The 15916-nt window shown below is 38.5% G+C and overlaps 1 protein-coding gene across 1 annotated transcript in view; it reads right to left on the bottom strand.

Annotated features, from left to right (window-relative positions):
• LOC124148555 overlaps positions 1–15650 on the bottom strand; it is a 49200-nt gene extending 33550 nt beyond the window's left edge. The window contains exon 1 of the mRNA XM_046519694.2: positions 15443–15650. The gene's annotated coding sequence lies outside the window, so the exon portion shown is untranslated. The remainder of the gene's footprint in view (positions 1–15442) is intronic.
• Positions 15651–15916: the final 266 nt, after the last annotated feature.

Raw genomic sequence — 15916 nt, 5'->3', positions numbered from 1 at the left:
AGTAAGAACAATGATGACAATAATGATGAGCACAGAATAGCTTGAGGATAGACGAACCAGAATGCTGATTGTTGGTTGTTGTCGTGATTGTTGTGGACCCCAGACGAAAAAACGATTCACTTTGTGTTGACTAACTTCTTTATCTTGTTGCATTGGGTTTGAAGTACCGAGGATCGAAGCTCAGCCAAAATATCCTAAGTAGACGTTGGTGCTCTACCGGATATTTCTCTTATGACAACACACAAGTCCGTCTGTGGGTCCACAACGTTTATTCGTGATCTTAATATGTCTATATAACTACATAGTAGTATGGCCAGTCAGGATCTCTGAGGCGTAAGAGGGCCAACCTGCCTAGCCCCTGTCCGAGGGTCAAGTCCCACTCACAGAAAGCGTACTATCTTTAACCCTCACTGTCAGACTGCCATGTATCGTGTTACGTTTCCATACATGGTCAGCCTGCAGTATCCCGCACCTAATCCACAAAGTTAAGCTTCAGTGGCCAACCGGTCATTCTCTGGCATTAATTACAACCCACTGACCCGCACATGACCCGTGCTGCTGGCCATTGTAATGATACCCCAGCTGCTGTTATAATTTGTATTGGCAGCACTTTGAATATTTAAATAGATATAATCAACTTACTTACTTGAGGGAACATGTAAAACGTATATACACTCCCTGTTAAAATATAAAGACTCCCTGTTAAAACCTATTTACCCTGCCAAACTGCCTATGATATTAGTTAAAACAACACGCGGCATTTACCTGTCTGGCATTATGAACTCACCTAAAGGAGAGATTAAGGTCTGGAGTAGAGGTAGTTGAAATGAAAGGGGTAGAGCTTTGGGGGATTAGGGGACTTCAAGGAAAGTTTAAAAAATAAAAAATAATGTAAGTGTAATGAAAGATGCCTGTATGATGAGAAGACAATTTTTAGAAATTATAAAATAATAATAGGAAGAAACAATTATTACATTGAGAAACTGAGATGAGACGATTTACAGTTTAGATGGTAAGGTTTAGTATATAGATACTTGAAACTGGCTAACATGAGGGAGCCTCCAAAGATACCCTCCTCTCTCTCTACATATCACTAATTAGATCAAAACTAGACTACGACTGCGCCATATACAACACCCTAAACAACTCTCTATCTAAAAAACGTGACTCAATACAATATCAGGCTCTCAAACTAATTACTCGCACCCAACATGGCACCTCCTACACTTCACTTCAGGCCTTAACAGGAGAAATGCCACTAAGTCTACGCAGGGAACAGCTAAGCTTAAATTTCTGGGCCGCGTCCCAATCAAACTCTCTCATCCAAAACTTAATAAACCAAAATATCAGCCCCAAAAACCAAGCTCTAGCTCGTAAACACCCCTTACTTACCCCAATATCCCAAAGAATAACAAACTACCTAAATGAACACTAAATTAAAAATCTTAAACAAAACTGCAAACAATCGAATATCTTCACCCCTTAACTTAAAATACCCTAAAAAAACACAACACTAGCTAGCCAAATAAATAAACAAACCGACCACCACACTAGCATACATACACGAAAATTGGCCAAATTGGTGTCACATTTACACGGACGGATCTTCAGATCCGACCTCCAAACACACAGGTTTCGGAGTCCATACCACACAACCAACTAAAACCACACAATCCTTCCGACTCCCAAACAACCAATCAATATTCACGGCAGAACTAATGGGCATGGCCTCAGCCCTCCATAATCAAGAATCCAAAACCTCAAAAAAATCCTAATACCTACCGACTCCCTAAGTGGACTGCAAGCCCTCCAAAACAAAAATACCAAAAACCGACCTAAATTAAAAATTCAAATACTTAAAAGCTCAAACGACCTAACTAAGGCAGGCAAACACATAACCTTCTTGTGGATACCCGCCCACGTAGGAATATACGGTAATGAAAACGCCGATAAAGCAGCTAAACTATCCCTAAAAATCCCAGAAATAAGCTTAAACTTACCCATCTCAAAATCAGAAATTAAAGTGTAAACAAGCAAAAAATCACCAAAAAGTGGCATAACCTATAGCTAAACTCAAATAGCCAAATCAAAAAAGTACTCAGCAAACCACTAACCAAACCAAACATTCTCCATCCATCAAAAATCGACAGAGTAATCACTAAACTCCAAACAGGACACACCAACCTAAATAACCAGGACACGTGGGTTGACGCAATGGACAACACACCAGATGTACCAAGAGCTGTCGCCTTCAACGACTACATCGTCACTACCTTGGTCGACCACGGAGCACGATTCCACCTACCAATGTGGAACCATCACGGCACAACAGGTCCCAGGACGAACAACAACCTGGAAGGCTTTCATAACCGACTCAGCCGAGGTCTCCCTCGCCGACATCCCAACATCTACCGATTTGTGGAGGTAGTCAGGAAGGTGGAACAGGCAGAACGAGCTAAGATTTTACACCTCGACTTTGGAGCAGCTCCAAGGGGCAGGAAGAGGGTGTACAGACAGGTGGAGAACCGTCTCTGCCGCCTGAAGGACGAGTTGAATAGAGAGGTGAAATCGCCAATGCACTGTCTAGATGCGGTTGGCCATCTCCTCAGGCTTGGATAAAGAGTGAATTGAACATTTGAGATGAAATTTATCATAATGTATCATGAATTTTGAAAATTTTTATTATAATATCAGGGCCATGGACCGTGAACTTTGTTGTCTTAAGCTGTAGGGGAAAAGGGATGTACGGGTTTTGGGAGGTTACCATGAAAATAGTTGTCACGTGGGCTTTCTCAGCCGACCTTTGAGACTTGACACCTATGTGAAACACCGGATCTAAGTGATCAGTTGAGAAACGAACACGGGTTATAATATCCCGAAACGATACATATATTTTAAAATATTTGATTGTTACAGAGACACGTGACATCGAATAAGTTTCTTTGTACAGTTGCAGACGTGTGTTGTTCCTTTGTGTGAATATTCACGGATACATTCCTCGAACAAGGAAGCTGCCTAAAATTATACACATAAATTTGGTAGGTTATAATTATGATATTTGCCTTTTGTTTTCCTTCATTTGCTGTAGCATTGAACAGAATCATTCTTGTTCCTCTACGTCTTGGTTGGGAAATTCTTCGAAGGATGTTGTTTTCACAAGTCTTTTTTTTTGTAAGCGTGCATATATTACAGTCAATTTAAAAAATGTGATTCTCACAAACAATTTATAAAAATGTGTAAATATTTCAGTCATTTTGACTGAAAAATCTGTCCATTTCTTTAACAGATTGACTAAAATTGATTAAGACGATCAAAAGGGCCTAAAACATCACAATAGATTATTATGTAGATTGGATTAGAAGCCAAACAATATAGAAATGCACTTTTCATCGTAACATTTACAGTCTCTTGGTGATGATATTAAACATAAAAATGTTTGGAATTCGTTTTGTAATGATACAGATGGACATATATCAGTCAATTTGTAAAATAACTGAATATGTAGGCGTTTAATAAATTTCCTTAGTGAACATTTTGCACATTTTGACTGTAAAAATATAAACACGATAAAATAAGTAATACGCAGGAGAAATATTTGCTTATTTTCAAAAAGTGAAGCATGCTGGGAAGGTGAACGGACGTGGCTGTCTGAGCTGTCACAAGAGAATGTGAAAAAAAACTGAGAGGGGAGAACAAATAATTCAACAGTTATGACAATATTGATATAAATATTCGATGAAAGGTGGATTATCACTTGGATGGCATACTGTATTTTGATAAGAAACTGGATTGTGTTTGTCATTGTGACATTCGGAGGGGAGGCCATATTGAACACGTCAAAGTGAGTACTATTTAAACGTATATACTGATCATCATTCTAATTGTATTATCAACCAAATATCATATCTACGCCACTACATTACTGTGAAAACGTGTGAATAGTAACATTGATGTCAGACTCCCCATACCCAACAAAACGTCGACGTAGTTCGGCCGACTCGCCCCAAATTGAAGTGACAGATTCATTCTGCAAACGTGCCAGATGACTGTCCGAAAGCTCTGTTTTTTTAAAAAACATTTGTGACAGTTCTGTTTCCTGTATAACGCTCCCGGCCTGGACGCTCCAGTGATGTCAGGTGACCTCACACCTCGCATTATTGAAGCTTTCAGCTCACCTGAACTATTATCAAAGTAGGGTCAAGCTTTAGTCACCATACTACTACCGGAGATTAGCGCAAGTCTTGATGACAAATTTCAATCAATGTGTGAGAAATACGTTCAGAGTGAAAGCAAAGTTAAAGATCTCGAAGAAAAAGTTACTGATCTGACCAAGAGGATGGCATCGAAAGACGCTCAAATTGATGAACTGTACCAATGTGGTCGACGTAACAACATCAGAGTATTTGGCATACCACAGAAGCATGGTGAAAATACATACACTATAGTGCAAAACTTATTTAGAGATCTCGGTGTTAAAGTTGATTTTCGAGACATCGACCGTTCTCATAGAACTGGTGACCCTGCCAAATTCCACGAAAAGCCCCGCCCTATCTTGGTCAAGTTCGTCTCTTATCGGACAAAACGCGAGGTCATGCCTAAACTGAAGGGTCGACAACCAAAGGTTTTCATTAATGATGATCTAACCCACGAGCGAGCGAGATTAGCTGCAGAAATCCGTAGGCTTGTAGCTGACAAACGCTTATCTGGAACATGGGTCCGTGACGCAGTGATATTTGTGAAGAAACTTGACAATAAAGTAGTCCTCATCACCAACTCAATACGTTAACCCAATCACTCAAACTTAAAATGCGGTTCAAACTCACACAGGGAAACACAGGACCACCGGAATACTACACCGATGCCGACGACGACGATAATGATGATGCTATGATGTGCTTGCCTGTTGTCGAATCAAACTCGTTCCATTTTCAAGTATAAATATCGGTTATCAAAATCACTGAAAATGGCTAATGTACATGTAGTCTTCGTAAACAATGATTATTTTAGCCATTGGAAATAAATGCCTGAACTCATGATACAGGGATTTTGACATATGTATGTGCGTAGCAGGATGTCAGGGTGTATATATACTCATCGGAACTGACTTAGTTGAGTGCCTTTCCATTCCATGCCATTCACGATATTACTTACACATAGGCCAGCGGCTAATATTGTGTGACATAGTATGCCAATGTGTGACATTGTGTGACATGGAATAACATGTGTGACACTGAGTGACAATTAGTATGTGACGGGATGACCCCTTTTTATACAAACTGTTGACCTAGAATATCAACATTTATATATTACAATGTATATTGTGAGTCTACCATTGTACTCGAACGTGTGATATGTTACCTATAAAATCAACGTTTATATATTACAATGTATATTGCGAGTCTACCATTATACTCGAACGTGTGATATGGTGACATGGTGACATATAAAATCAACGTGTGTATATTATAATGTATATTGTGAGTTTGCCATCATACTCGAACGTGTGATATGTTACCTATAAAATCAACGTTTATATATTACAATGTATATTGCGAGTCTACCATTATACTCGAACGTGTGATATGGTGACATGGTGACATATAAAATCAACGTGTGTATATTACAATGTATATTGTGAGTTTGCCATCATACTCGAACGTGTGATATGTTACCTATAAAATCAACGTTTATATATTACAATGTATATTGTGAGTCTACCATTGTACTCGTACGTGTGATATGTTACCTATAAAATCAACGTTTATGTATTACAATGTATATTGTGAGTTTGCCATCAAACTCGATCGTGTGATATGTTACCTATAAAATCAACGTTTATATATTACAATGTATATTGTGAGTCTACCATTTTACTCGAACGTGTGATATGGTGACATGGTGACATATCAAATCAACGTTTATATATTACAATGTATACTGTGAGTTTACCATTATACTCGAACGTGTGATATGTGACCTTTAAAATCAACGTTGATATATTACAATGTACATTGTGTTTGTACCATTGTACCTGAATGTATAGGTCAACATTGTGTGAGAATGAGACCCACCTATATGACACTCACCTGGCTTATGCGTTATGGCAGTACAAGTAGGCTACTTCTCGGTATGTGTCGTTATTGCCCTTCACTAGTATCCGCCGTAGAAAATGTATGTTGTTCTAGGGGATACTTCTTCAATATACAACACAAATCCGTCTGCGGGTCCACAACGTTTAATTGTGCATGGGAGCTGTTTCGTGTTCAGCTCCCAGATCTCAACTGCCAGCTCGCGCCGGTCTTGATGGATATATATCTTTCTAACATTCATTACTATTCTTTATAAGGTAATACGTACAGCCATGCTATGTAGTATCTCGTCCACAACCCACATGCCTCACGTGCAGTGGTCGTCTTGGTGATCTTACTCTTGGCCTTATAAGACAACAGCATGAAGTTGCAGTCCCACAACTCCAAGAGTATGTATGGCCGGCCTCCTGCATCCCTCACTAGCCCCCAGTGAAACAGCTGTCCAGTGCACGCCTGACCTGTGACCTGGTCACTCCCCCACGAGGGGCTTGCTTGAGGGGGGGGGGAGAGAATGTGCGCTACTGCCCAGCGCACACTGCTCGCGGTACATTGTATATTACCGCATGTGGTATACTGTATATATCTCTTGACATACTGTATACTGCATGTGATATACGATCCGATCGTGACGAAGGACGTGTCCTCACGTCCTTAATAAGGGTTGTGAATGAGATCTAGTCGGCAATCGATATATATCAAAAGGAATTTCCTTAATGTTGTCTAATCGCTAAACAATAAATATTATAGATAAACAATAAATATTATAGATGGACATGAATTTAGAATTAGATTTGGTGGGATGTACAATGTTTTGCTGTGGACCACTTTTTGTCTTAATAATCGTTCAATACAATTTACTAACACATTCACATACATATGTACAGTCATGATATACAACCAATCATATAAACATACGAACAATGATCTGCTTATGCTGGTTTATAACAGTAGGCATCAGTAATGAGAAAAATACCACCAACACTACGGTGGGGAATCTATTGTTTGTTCCATGTTCATGTTTCTTATGGCTAGATTAATACCTGTATATGACATAATATGATCAGATAATAAGCCAAATTAGCCTATCAGTCATCATCGTGTATAAACAAACTATCATATTTCCTCCTTATCTTTTACTTTACACACATCAGTCGTTCACTCTTGCGTTCACTGACCCACGTTCAGCCTACACATTATGCTTTCAAATTAATGTATATAACGTAAAATTTGACATTAGCAATCACTCTCCTTTCTTCTGCGCATCCATGTTAGTTACATACAATTACATCACAAAACATCAACATTTACCATGGCACTTATCTTGTTTACAATTTCCCCTCGGGTATGGCTGGCCCTTCTACTAGTACCGGGACTTAGAGGAGAGAGGATGATTGCTCTATCCCCCTCCCATGGGTATCGAACACGCCTGTGTGTCTGTCCGTGATCAAGGGACAGATAGACGGTGGAATCCATCAGCCACCCTGCCGCATAGCGACATGACACCTGGTGTCTCTCCAGGGCCCCAGACAATGGCGTGATGGCTCTTTTGTCTGCGGGTTGTCCTGTACCTGTTTATACACAGTTGACACCTCTCCTCCTCTCCATCACTACACTACTACTCCTCTCCTTCTCTCCATCACTATATTATCATTTCTTCAATATAACACCCGGTGTCTCTCCAGGTCCCCAGACAATGGCGTTATGGCTCTTTTGTCTGAGGGTTGTCCTGTACCTGTTTATACACAGTTGACACCTATACGAGACACAAAACTGCGCACACCTTTCATCCCCAAGCCTGTCATACATAAATATAAATATTACATATACAGATGATGACCGAACCACAAGTTAATTTTTATAGTATATCAAATTTCGTATCCAATGAAAGGTGGCAGATACATTTTGTTGCATTGTTGTACATAATTAACGATTGTATATAAAACTATAACCTTCACACATAAACATACATGTAAACACAAATTGTACAACCTAACAAACACATATGTTGACAATGTTTCATCTATCATCCGATTTTGTTTGTAGGTAAGTTGAGGTGTTCGGTTTGTTATGTCTTTGGTTTGTGTGGCGATGAATGCACGGTTGTGTATATGGTATAAAAAGTAGACTTTGAATCACTGTTGGTATTTTAATGAGATCATCAGTGAAGCATTACGAAGAGTTTGTTTGAAATTTGATTAAAATATATGTATCTCTCTGGCCAACACACATCCTTTTATTCTTTCTCTCTCACTCTGCTTAGCTCTTTCTCTTCCCCCCTCGCACGCAGCATATTTCAACTACAGCATAATAAATACAATAAACCTCTTGTCATCAATACACATCATAATAGAAGTGGACGAACATGTCCAGATCACAAACAATAATCAATACAATTATCAATAACTGTACTACATATACAGGACAAAGAAATCTCACATACGGCCAGTCGTAACATTCCTATCAGCTTGCATTCGTTCTCATATATTCATACACACAAGAGAGAAATCAAATATTGTATATCTTATCCGAATAATCATGTGAAGGACTTAGACTGCATAAAATTAAACCGTTATCTAGTATCTAAACGTCTGAGGATAAAAAGCTGATGTACGTCAGCATATAATATGAAGGTTATTAATTTAAACTTCTGATTAATATAAAAGCCATTAACAGGTTAATATATTCTGTATGTGCGGGAGTGGAGTACGCGGTGTCTAACTGTGTATGAATACTGTGACAAAAGTCCATAAACATAACAACAAAAGAAAGTGCAACATAGACATGACGTTTGGGCAGTTGGTATAGAATTTAGATTTGGGTGGGGGCGCTTCGTGTTGAAGAGGCGAACTTGAAGAGGAAGAGTGACGCGAGTGAGTTTCATATGCTAATGGGCTGTATGGAATGCCCCATGGATCGCAAAGTACATTCATGGCGTTATATATTTTTGTTTTATATAAAAATGGGAATAAAAAATAGTTCTTACCAATAAATGTTCCAATGAATGAAATAGATGAATTGTTCCAAGAAATAAATAATAAAATGTTCGTTTAAGAAAACAAATGTCACTTCGTTCTTGAGAAATGTTTCTTGAGAGAGGATACTGCAGACAAACAATATACACACTGCAGACACACAGTAGAATGAAGAAAGCTAAGACTTCTCTGGTTCAGGCACTGATCTTGTAGTTGATGATATTTATCAAGGACTGTGTGACGCTTCGCTGGTCTTTTACCTTCCTAGTGGTAGAGGGCGGTTGCGATGGCTGAAATAACCTTCAGATTCTTCTTTTATTGGTCTTCCCAGAAGTTGCCGGTCCCAGCTAACGGTGGAGGGGTGGTGACAAGGTCTCAGAGTAGGGAAAACGATGAAGACAATAATAATGAGCCGATATCAAGCTTTATGAAATAGCTTGAGAGTAGACGAACCACATGAACCAGAATGCTGACTGTTGTTATTGCTGTTGTTGTGGCCGTCGTTGTTGCTGTTGTGGATGGTGCTGTGGATGAAGTTGTGGATGATGTTGTGAACGACGTTGTGGCTGATGTTGTAGATGATGTCGTGGACCCCAGACGAATAATAGAAATTCACTTCGTGTTGACTACCTTCTTTATCTTGGTGCTTTGGGTTTGAGGTACCGAGGATCGAAGCTCCACCAATATATCCGCCGTAGAAAATGTATGTTGTTCTAGGGGATACTTCTTCAATATACAACACAAATCCGTCTGCGGGTCCACAACGTTTAATTGTGCATGGGAGCTGTTTCGTGTTCAGCTCCCAGATCTCAACTGCCAGCTCGCGCCGGTCTTGATGGATATATATCTTTCTAACATTCATTACTATTCTTTATAAGGTAATACGTACAGCCATGCTATGTAGTATCTCGTCCACAACCCACATGCCTCACGTGCAGTGGTCGTCTTGGTGATCTTACTCTTGGCCTTATAAGACAACAGCATGAAGTTGCAGTCCCACAACTCCAAGAGTATGTATGGCCGGCCTCCCGCATCCCTCACTAGCCCCCAGTGAAACAGCTGTCCAGTGCACGCCTGACCTGTGACCTGGTCACTCCCCCACGAGGGGCTTGCTTGAGGGGGGGGGAGAGAATGTGCGCTACTGCCCAGCGCACACTGCTCGCGGTACATTGTATATTACCGCATGTGGTATACTGTATATATCTCTTGACATACTGTATACTGCATGTGATACTAGCCTTTTCTGACTCGGTACAGCTATGCATGATTAACTATGTATACAATGTGCGTCGTCAACCCATATCATACTAAAAGGGCCATGTGTATCTTCAAACGCAGCGGATAGCATAATCTCTAGTATTCTGGTCTTGTTAGCAGATTAACTCTTAACTTACCTGGATATGGTCCGCATGCACATTTGCTCCATCATGTCCTTAATCTTTAATTTGGTGCATATTCCTTGATATTTGAAGTATATTCCAACCTGTTAGAAGGCTAATTTTGATCGTTGTGGCTTGTTCATTTGATATGCACGTGCCGAGTCCGTGCAATTAACCCAGGTGTGCCAAAATCTAGACTTGCCCCAGGCGTGAGCTCAGATTATTCATATTATTATTGTTATTTATCCATCTATTTTTGTTTTATTGTAAATTTATCTACTACTTCCGTTCACACAATCTGTTTTAAACATATTTTATATTATTTCCCCCTCTCAGTTAGTTTTCATTACTCCTCACCAAACTATGGTGACTTTGATTTTATCCTTTCTTCTTATTGTTACCCAATTAATCTGCTTTTTTATTACTATTCTACAACCGACAATTTTGGGTGATGTATATAGATTTTGTTTATGTTTCGAAATTTCATTTTGTGTTGGTCATGTCTTGTCTGTGAGTGTTGTGATATTCTTTCTCTCTCTAGTTTTCATTCAGCTTTCTGTTGTCAGTTTTTGGTTATATATAGTGCACTTCAGCATTGCAAATCTATACTTCGCGCGTAACCTCCCCGCCTGCCTCTATAGAAAACAAATATATTCTGTTAAAAAAAGATGACGGTAGATATAGCGCATTTTTTGACAGGCGGTGGGATTATTTGCTTCTAGTCTTTATAGCAAGGCATCTTGCACATGTACAAAGTACTTGCTGTTTCTCTCTTCCTATTATATCTATAAGCTAAGAACGTCTATTATAGTAGTGATACTTCTCTTATGTTGCTGGGATGTTCACCCAAACCCTTGGCCAGTAAAATATGGTAATTTAAAGATTGTTCATCTAAATGTAAGGAGTTTAAAGGACAAGGTAGTCTAAGATCTATTCTGCACTGCATTTCATTCATACGATATTATTTGCTTAACCGAAACTTGGCTGCATGACGGCATACCTACTGTTGATATTTCAATTCCAGGTTTTCATTTGCCAATTAGAAAAGATCGACCAAGTCGAGGCGGGGGTGTAGCTGTATATGTAAAAAACAATTTATATGTTAAAAAAATGGATCATCTGTGCGTAAATGGACTCGAAGCATTATGGGTACAGGTAAGATGCAAGACCAGTAAATACGTAGTAGGGACATTCTATAGGGCAGATAAAAGCGAGGCTTACTGGGAGTTGATAGATCAGTCAATATGTAATGCATTTGAATCGAATATACCAACTATTATAGCTGGGGACTTGATTCTAGATATTCTTAGAGAAAGTAAGAGCAAAATAGATCACTTACAAGCAATATATGGGTTGACCCAAATTATAACTGAGCCCACCAGGATTACACCTACCTCAAGAACTCTGATTGATTTACTGTTCGTAACTAATGCAGACAGTGTGTGGAGTTCGGGTGTATCTGATCCTATATGCAGTGATCATTGTCCTATATTCGTAAAAATTAAGGCAAACATACCTAGCAATGCAAATTTTAAAAGAGAAATCAATAATTACAACATGGCTGATAATGAAGAAATTATTGATAGCTTAACTGAGACAAAGTGGGATCATTTGTAATCATCCAGAAATGTTGACGTTATGGCAGAATGTTTTACCAGGACAATTACTGACGTATGTAATAATCATATTCCTAACAAATGTGTAACAATTAGACCTAATGATCCACTGTGGATCACTAGTGAGATACGTCGACTGATCAGGAAACGTAACAGAATTCATAAGGTTGCTAAAAACCGTAACTTAGATTCTGACTGGACTAAATTTCGTCAAATAAGAAACCGTGTTATGTCCAATGTTCGCACTGCAAAGAGAAAATATGTACCCAAGATTGATAGTAAAATTAATGATGCGTACGGTGAAAAAGTATGGTGGCGGCTTGTTAAAGAAATATCTGAGGGGCACCAGTAATACAAAATGTCCTCCCATTAATTACCACGATATACTATATGATGATATTGCAAATGTGATGAACAATTATTTCTCTGACCAGGCATCTGTTAAATATCCTGATAAAACTCTCCCTTATATTAAGCTTAACACAGAAAAATCGCTCTCTACTATCATTCTAACAACAAAGGAAGTTCAAGATGTTCTCCTATCTGTTAATGTAACTAAAGCAACAGGGCCCGACGGTTTTGGCAATAGATTATTGAAATTAAGTGCTTCAGCGATATCATATCCACTGGCTAAATTGTTTAATGCATCCCTGGATAAGTCTACTTTTCCGGTAAGTTGGAAAGAATCTTCCGTTGTGCCTATTTATAAGAAAGGTAATATCAATAAATATAGTAATTATAGACCTATAGGTCTCACGTGTTGTGTGGCTAAAATATTCGAAAACTGCGTTTTCAAATATGTTTTTAATTACTTAAGAGATAATAATTTGCTAACAAATCTTCAATCAATCAGGTTTCATGCCAGGAGATTTTACCGCGAACCAGGTGACTTACTTATATGATTTTATTGCTAGAGAAATGGATAAAGGCAAAGAAATCAGAGCAGTCTTTTGCGACATTAGTAAGGCCGTTGATAAAGTCTGGCACGAAGGCATTATCCATAAACTCAAATCCTATGGTTTTGAAGGGAAATTATTGAGATGGTTTGAAAGCTACCTAAAACATAGATGCCAACGGGTTGTTATCAATGGGTATAGTTCAGACTTACGACCAGTTACGGCCGGAGTTACACAAGGGTCAGTTTTAGGACCGCTACTGTTTCTAATTTTCATAAACGACATTATAGACGATATTGATAGTAATATAAGATTGTTTGCCGATGACACATCCCTATATGTCGTGGTAAATGACCCGGATACAGCAGCACATTGTCTGAATAACGATCTGAGTAGAATATCCTCTTGGGCAGGTCGATTTCAATCCTAATAAAACAGTATCTATCCAATTTTCCCGTAAGATTCTTCCAAATGGAAAACCAGTTTTGAAAATGAGTAACACTACTGTTCAGGAAGTTCATTCTCATAAACATCTAGGACTTACTCTCCAAGAAGATTGTATGTGGAACGATCACATTGATAGCCTAGTCAAGAAAGTCAGTCCAATGATTAACTGTCTCAGGAGTTTCAAGTATCGTTTAAATAGAAAAAAAACACACACTGGAAACTATGTATAAATCTTTCATATTACCGATATTTGATTATTGTTGCCACATATGGGACAACTGCACACAAGAACAGGCGTTACTACTTGAAAAACTAAATCTAGATGCACTCACAACTATTTGTGGGGCTGTTCGTGGCACAAGTCACGGTAAACTTTATAAAGAAACAAATCTTACGTCATTAGAAAGAAAGAAGGCATTTTCAAAAGTTGAATATTTTTTTATAAAATGGTTAACAATCTAGTACCGGACTATTTCTCATCCTTAGTTCCAAATAGAGTGTCGGATGCAAGTGATTATAATTTGAGAAACTGCTCACAGCTGCAAACCACAAAGTGTAAATCAAATAATTATGCCAAATCATTTATTCCAGATACAGTTAATATTTGGAACTCACTACCTATTCAATACACCAATGCCAGTAGCTTAGGAAGTTTCAAAAGTTTTATAAAAAGCAATGATAGGAATGGTATATACTTTGATACAAATTATGGATCAAGATTCTGTCAGGTTATACACTCCCGTCTCAGGCTTGGCTGCAGTGATCTAAACGCCGACAAATTTGCCAGATTTATATCCGACAGCCCGAGATGTTTTTGTGGCTTTCATACGGAAGATGCACTTCATTTCTTTCTTACGTGTCCCTTAAACAGTACAGCAAGGCAAAACATGCATTATTTCGTTAAAGGCTACGATTTAAATTCAATTATAAATGGTAATTCAAATGTAACGACAGTAACAAATCTTGAAATTTTGAAATCGGTGCACAGTTTTATTCTATCTTTCTGCCGATTTAGAGATTTTGTCTGAGATGATGGCTTTGCTATATGATGCTGCGATGTTGTTGTGCTGAATGTAAATAATAATGTAACTGTAATTATGGAAGATAATCCAGTAATTAAACACTAACAGAACAATACTTACCTTTAATGGCAATTATACAATGTATGCTATTTCTCATGTCACTATCAATACATTGCTATTTGTATGTATATCATGTTTGGGAGAGGCATTCAGATAAGCAAAATTTGCTTGTTTGCCAATCTCTCCACTTTATGGAAATAAATATGTGTATATCATGGAATATGGAATTCGTTTTATAATGATACAGATGGACATATTTTTCAGTCAATTTGTAAAATAACTGAAGATTTAGGCGTTTAATAACCCGTTGAGCACCCGTGTCACATGCTTGTTACATGCGTTCTCAACGCGTGTTAAGGGAATGACCTTTTAGGCAGTAATGTACCGAGTCAGACTAAAGGATGCCTTATTAAGTTCGACACCAAACATTGAAAAGCAGTCTCCCACACAAGAGCTCAGAGAACGAAATAATGTATACGTAACACTGTAAACACCCGATCATCACGAGTTTGCATATGTACAGGGCCTTGAGTCCAAGTGCTTTCCGACAATAAAACATTCCCACCTTAATCAGTAAATCATTTTTGGTTCAAATAGCCCATGTTGTTCTTAATGCCGGTGTCATAACATATATAACATAAAGCAGTTGTAAATAACAACGTTTTGCGCATTGTATTTTATAGGATCGGGGGTAAAGTTCGAAATGTTCCAAGACAAGAGAACAAAGGTTAGAATAGGAGAAAATGATTGACTTTCGAGTCTATTTTCTTCATAACCATGGAAAGTTGGAATGTCAAACGAAACAGGACTGCTTTGGAAATGGAGGTCAGATTATACTGGAATATTGCTGAGCGCGACGTTAATCAACAACAAACAAATAAATCGAGGAGAAGATTTAAACTTTATGTCGGAACTTTGTATATTTGTTTTTACTACTAGTATACATCGCAGTGACACTTACCGATCTCCAGTATCCAGTATGACGACTTTACCTTGCTCCTTCACCAGATTTACCAGTCAGAAGTCAATAGCAGAATGTCTCGTATACTTACGACGGTGAACTTGCTGCTGATGGAACTATAACCAAACCGCCCATGCCATTAGAAACTTTTCTGTTCTACTACATCACATTATTCAAGAGAAGCAGGACATATCTTTCTACAGTATTAGTTATAGTATGAACAGTCGTGTACAGCTTACACCTTTGGGGCTATATTTGGTTCAAGATTGACCTGTACATTAGACATGCATGTTGACACAGTCATTTCATTGGGACCAGCACGGAGCCTATAAATGGAATCTGCTCTTGTAGCTTAAAGCTCCGCAATCTCCGCTGAAATCCGTGCAATTCTGATTACTGGAGAATTTAATATATAGCTTTTTCGAAACATGGTATATACCTAAAACTCTTGTTCTTGGGGAACGTTTACATGGA

The sequence above is a fragment of the Haliotis rufescens genome, unplaced genomic scaffold (genome assembly GCF_023055435.1).
Source record: "Haliotis rufescens isolate VD_foot unplaced genomic scaffold, xgHalRufe1.0.p SCAF_9, whole genome shotgun sequence".
Taxonomy (NCBI): Eukaryota; Metazoa; Mollusca; class Gastropoda; order Lepetellida; family Haliotidae; genus Haliotis; species Haliotis rufescens.
This window is presented reverse-complemented; position numbering and strand designations above follow the sequence as displayed.